Genomic DNA, 6,000 nt, shown 5'->3' with positions numbered 1-6,000 from the left:
AAGATACATTAACACCACAAACAAAAGCATGTTAACATCCTATTCCAGTGATTCCTGTACGGTTTTTCGTTTGTATGTTTTTAAATTCTCCCAACATAAGTCTTAGTGATTACTGCTGCTTTCTACTAAGTTAAGAACAGATGACCTGTAAAACTTAAATGGGGGACAGCATTGTTACATAGCGTTAAAGCCGCCACCTGCAGTGCCAGCATCCATTATGCTCTCTCTGTGTAACCTTGCCTTTCAAATAAGTAAATAAATAAATATTTTATTTGAAAGGCAGGGTTACACAGAGAGAGAGGAGAGGCAGAGAGAGAGAGAAAGAGGGAGAGCGAGAGAGAGGGCTTTCATCTGCTGGTTCACTCCCCAGTTGGCTGCAAAGGCCAGAGCTGCATAGCTGTGGGTGTAGGAGCCCAAGAACTTGGGTCATTTTCTACTGCTTTCCCAGGCCATAGCAGAGAGGTGGATTAAAGTAGAGCAGCCAGGACTCAAGCGGGTGCCCATATGAGATGCTGGCACTGCAGGCGGCAGCTTTACCCGCTACACCACAGCACCGGCCCTTAAATAAATAAATCTTTAAAAAAAAAAAAAAAAAACTTAAATGATTTCAGCAAATTAAATTTCCAAATGAGGACACAGAATGTTCCTTCTTGATAGGTTTTTATGATGGGACTAGCAAATCTTTAATTTGATCCTGGATTTTTAATACTTGGTATTTTGCTTTATTTTTCCCTTTGTTTCATATGCTTAATTTAAGCTCATAGATGGAGTCTGTGTAAGACAACACTCTGGATAATTGACTTTTACAGATCAGATAATGTAAGTCTAGCCTTATAACAAAATGTTTCAAGTAGTGTTATTAATAAAGCTTATTTATCAAGTAGTGATGTTAGGACCCCTTATTTAGTATTAAACCACAGCTTGTGGTGATGTCAGACTCTCTGGAAGCCCCTTACTGTCCACCTCCCTTTACCTTCCAGGAGCTGGATGAAATGGGAAGATGGACATTTGCTTAACTAGCAAACATTTTTGCATGAGAATGAGGCAGCTTTAGTCAATTCCCTTCTCACAGGGCTCCTGGCTTGCTTCTGCTGACCTGGAAGGGCCTAGGGGACAGGATCATCAGTTGAGACAGGGACTAAACTGCTCAGCGTGGAAGTGGAGTGACTTCTGTTGTAGCTTAGGAAGCTCCCTGAATTGCCCACTTGCTCTTTTCCTGATTTTAATCATAGAATGGTTCTAGCCTTTACTGAAATAAAGACAAATAAACATGCAACAGGTGAGGAAAGAAAGATACAAGAACAGCAGAACTGAAGAATGTAAGCAGGGATTGATCCACAGCTTACAGGGTGAGAGAGAGGGAAAATCAAGAAGCAGTGTGGTATGGTCATTCTCAAGAACCCTACAGAGACTCAAAGCCACCCCTGTACTCTTACCAGCCATGGGATCATGGTGGAGACTAAAATAGGCCCTGTGTGCAAAGATCCCAGCTCTGCGCTGGTCCATAGGAGCTGCAGAACCACCTGGGTTTTTCCTACATATCCTCCTGGGAGCCGGGAAACACAAGACTAGTATGCTTTTACACTGGTGGAGAAGGTAATCTGGGAAAAACAGCTAAGTGTGTGTATGTGTGTGTGCATGTGCACATATGAATTTAAAGAAATGAAATTCTATTAAAATCTTCATAAATCCAATCTCAAGGGAATTATAAATGGACCCCATGCCATTATATGCTTAGTATTTCTCTTTTTAGAATTGTGGCAAGTCTGGGCCCGGCGCCAAGGCTCGCTTGGTTGATCCTCGGCCTGCGGCACCGGCATCCCATTTGTGCGCAGGTTCTAGTCCCAGTTGCTCCTCTTCCAGTCCAGCTCTCTGCTGTGGCCCGGGAAGGCAGTGGAGGATGGCCCAAGTCCTTGGGCCTCTGCACCCATATGAGAGACCAGGAAGAGTCTCCTGGCTCCTGACTTCGGATCAGTGCAACACCGGCCATGGCGGCCATTTGACGAGTGAACCAACGGAAGTAAGACCTTTCTCTTTGTCTCTCTTACTGTCTATAATTCTACCTGTCAAAAGAAAAAAAAAAAAAAGAATTGTGGCAAATCTGAAAATGAAGAGATGAAGAGCAAAAAATCTAGAGAAGAAATGGACTTAATTAAAAAGTTCCTACCAAAAGTGACTTGCACATATTCAAGAATAGATAGTTATGGACTGCCTAAATGTTTACCAGATTAAGAGTTAAAAGGATAAAGAAATAAATACAGAGGTAGAGTTCAAGCTCACAGTGGCCCCAGTATCCACTAGTTAAAATGTATACAAACCATGATTTCTGCATAAGATGATAGAAGTGACAGAGACGGGGCTGGGAACCTGAAGACTTGTGTCCTGCGGTGAGTTCTAATTTTGCTAAGCATGACAGGTACACAAGATCAAGGTCTAGACCCGCCACTTACTTTTATGGTGTCAGGATCTTAATCTACCCCCTTCCCCTGACATACCACATTCTACTTTCTGGGACTTTTTTTCTTACTATTTCTTTTCTTTTTACATTTTTTACATCTCCAGTTTCCTATAGGCTGCAAGTACAACTGGGAAGCACCTACAGAGATAACATTTCTAACCCTGCCAAGTTCTACCTCTCATGTTATTCCTCTCCTCCTATTGTGCCTTGCTGTGTTTTGCTGCTAGTAAGCTTTCAATCGATTCCCACAGAAGTGTTAACTCATAACCAAGGTGTTAACTATCCCAAGTGTCCATTATCTGAGCACCATTTAAATGTTCAAGACGGGGTCTTTGAAGACCCATTAGGTCACACAGAGAAACATGCAGAGAAGATTTCCCCATGATCAGTAGCATCCCAACACTACACTTCAGACTTTCACTCTCTACCCACATTCCCAGTCACTTTGCCTAGACAGCGGCAATGGCTTTGGTAGGAGAGGCCTGAGGATCAGTGGAGGATGACCTGGACCATCCCAGAGCCACAAAAACTCGAAGGAAATAGGCCCAGCCTACCTCTTATTGCTTCAGAATTTCATATTTGTGATTTGCTTGTACATCTTATCTACTACCAGATCTGGAGTTTAATGCTCTATGAGATGCTTCCCCACCCCCACAAGATTCAGAAAATAATTGTTATTTGTTCTTCAAAAACAAGTTTTTACACTTATCAGCAGTCCTCATGGAGCTGCCTTGTTGGAAGTTGTTAGCGAAAGTCAGATGTGAAAAGATTCAGAGAAAGCAATGAAATAAGAAGGGTCTTCTAAAAGCTTATGGAAAGTGCATAATGGAAAAACTATGCATCCTTCCAAAAAATTCTGCCTCCAAATAATTTGCATTTTCCATAAATTTTGGAAGTAAGCACATCAACGATTTGGTGGAGGAGAATATAAACATAAATATATGTGCTTCCATAATTCTCAAAGTGAATGTTAGTCTTAGATGGCATCATATATTTATGCTAAAATACATAATGGATGCTGAAGAGGGTGTGTGTGAAAGCATCGTTCCTCATCAAATATTTCATGGCAAATAGCATACCTCTTCTCGAAAGGTAGGTTATACAAGGTAGAGGCTTATTTTTAATTGAAGAAGTACTGACTTCCTCCATGCAGTAGGGCTTCACCTAAGGAACAATGTCTACGTTTTCCATGTTGGCTTCAAATGATAAAATAATAAGATTTTAAAATACAACGAACTATTCTTATTGAATTGAGAACAAAGGACTTTGTCAAATATTGGGGTGGAGAAGCAAGAGTGGGCTAAACAGGTAGGGCCAGGGCAGCAGTAGCAGTGATGGTGGAGGATGAACCTATTATTATCTTAATGAGGCACAAAGCAAGATCTCAAAGATGCTAACATACACAGCACAGCTCTGTGACCAAGCTAATATAAATGTCCTTGGAGAATTTACACATTAGTGTCCTGACAGTTATCTTGTGTGTATTTCTATCAACCAGGGATTCTGTGGGTTTCTGCTATAGATTGTGTGTGTGTGTGTGTGTGTGTGTGTTTTTCTTTCTCTAATTCATCAGAAGAGAAATAGGAAAGTTGAGGAAAACACTTCTTTTCTGAGTTGAATAGCCATTTCTTTCCTATCATGTATGCTACATTTTTAAACATCCTGGATGCGAAACTTGAAATTACTATTACTCATTGTGTTTGCTATTTTAACATATTTTGACAAATGTCACCTCACAGAACACGGGAGTAGATGGTATTGGTGCCATCCAAGTAGCTCCTGAAGTTGGGAAGCTACAGGAAACCTGTGCGGTTCTTAGCTTTGGGAGATGTAGTTTTGCCTGAAAAACCTATTAAGTCCACTCGAGATTCATAACATTATTGCAGTGTTTCAGCTTCCAGAAACCTCTGGATTTACATGGGCTATTCACTTTGCCCTAAAACTCTAAGTACCGGGAGAGTCTTGGTCGCGCTCCCCTTGCAGGGAACTGATGACTGGTTTCCTTCTGGCTTACTGGGAGATGTAGAGAAGGCAGGGAAAACTAATATGTTGTCAAAGATGGTGGTGGTGGTGGGGGGTCGTGTCGTGTCAAATGCGCGTTCAAGGGCTGCAAATGGTCTGCTTACCTCTCCCAGGGGGGACACGGGAGGCTTGTTCAGCCTTGAGTCAGGTTCTAGAACGTCCAACGCACTCGCCAAGGAACAAGAAAAAACAGCCAAACCCTAAAATCCCTCCAACCGTCTAGGCTCGTGCTCAGCCAGCTAGAAGTTCACGGCCAACTTTGTATTTCCTGAAATGAAGCAGGGCTCCCAAGCGCCTACATGTGGCCTAGCTTTCAGGGGCAGAGTCTGCCCAGGCTGGCAGGAGAGCGAGTCGCGGGGATCCTGGCTCGGCGATGCCAAGTTCGCCTCCGCTTTCCCACTCCCTGCCTTTTCTCGCTCGCACCTGCACGGTAGGGGCAACCATGGGGCGACGGGGCGCGCTCGGGGCGCCGCCGAGGACTCCGGAGCGGGAGCTCCCGCACCCGCGCGCGCCCGGCGCCGCCCGCCCGCCCGGAGGCCGGGGCTGCTGCGGGCGGGCGGGGAGGCGGGGGAGGGCGCGGGGGAAGCGCGGGGAGTCGGCGCGCGCGAGCGCGGCGCGCGGGGGGAGGCGGCTGCGGAGCGCGCGGGGCGCAGGGCGCGGAGTGGCCGGCAGGAGACGGCGGCGCGTGAGGCGGCTCCGGCAGCAGCGCCCGCCTGCATTTCCAGCGGGAGGCTGCGAGCGCAGTCCCGGCTCTCCGCAAGGTGAGGTGCGGGGAGGCGGCCGCCTGCCGGCGCGGGGCTGCTGCCCCCCGACCCCTGCGTGCTCGCGCGTGGGTGTGCGGTCTGCGGGGAGGGAGCCCCCCATGCCCCCCGCTCACCCCCAGACCCCGCTCGTCTCCTCCGCCGCGGCGCCCGCACCCCTCCGCTGACCCCGGCCCCCGCCCCCGGTTGTGTCTCCTCTCCCAGATGCTCAAGGTGTCCGCCGTGCTGTGCGTGTGTGCAGCGGCTTGGTGCAGTCAGGCTGCGGCCGGGGGGCGTTCGGACGGCGGTAATTTTCTGGATGATAAACAATGGCTCACCACCATCTCTCAGTATGACAAGGAAGTCGGACAGTGGAACAAATTCCGAGACGTGAGTGCTGCGCGCCCCCCTCACCCCACCGCCACGACCCCCGTCCCCGGGCACGGCTGGGGTGGGGGAGTGGGCTCGGGCGGAGCGGGGCCGCTCTCCGCCGCCCCGCCGGGGAGAACTTGGCGGCGCCGGGCCGGGCCGGGCCGGCTGGGAGGGTGGGTGGGCGCCCAGCGCCCCCGCAGCCCCCCGAGGCTTGCAAAGTGCGGGCTGCACCTTCCCAACTTTTGAGTGCGATTCCGGGGCCCGGCAAATGCAGCGGATGCGCCGAAAGTCACCGGGGTCCATCCCCGCCGTGCACTGAGTGGTTCAGTGAGGAATCCGCTGGGAGAGGGACAGATGTAGGGGTTGACGGACGCCCGGCTCCCCGGGGGTGGGAAGGTGGTCAGTCCG

The 6,000-nt window shown here is 48.7% G+C and overlaps 1 protein-coding gene across 2 annotated transcripts in view; it reads left to right on the top strand.

The window, feature by feature from the left end:
• The first annotated feature begins 5,119 nt into the window (after positions 1-5,119).
• The window catches only part of LOC103347526 (rho GTPase-activating protein 20-like), a 128,739-nt gene continuing 127,858 nt past the window's right edge, over positions 5,120-6,000 (top strand). Inside the window, exons 1-2 of one of the 2 annotated variants that reach the window (XM_070048196.1) lie at positions 5,120-5,241; positions 5,446-5,610. The gene's annotated coding sequence lies outside the window, so the exon portion shown is untranslated. The remainder of the gene's footprint in view (positions 5,242-5,445; positions 5,611-6,000) is intronic. The other variant, XM_070048194.1, reaches the window with a different exon arrangement.

Source organism: Oryctolagus cuniculus, chromosome 8 (assembly GCF_964237555.1).
Source record: "Oryctolagus cuniculus chromosome 8, mOryCun1.1, whole genome shotgun sequence".
NCBI lineage: Eukaryota > Metazoa > Chordata > Mammalia > Lagomorpha > Leporidae > Oryctolagus > Oryctolagus cuniculus.
Note: the sequence above shows the minus strand (reverse complement) of the source record. Positions and strands in the feature narration are given on the sequence as shown.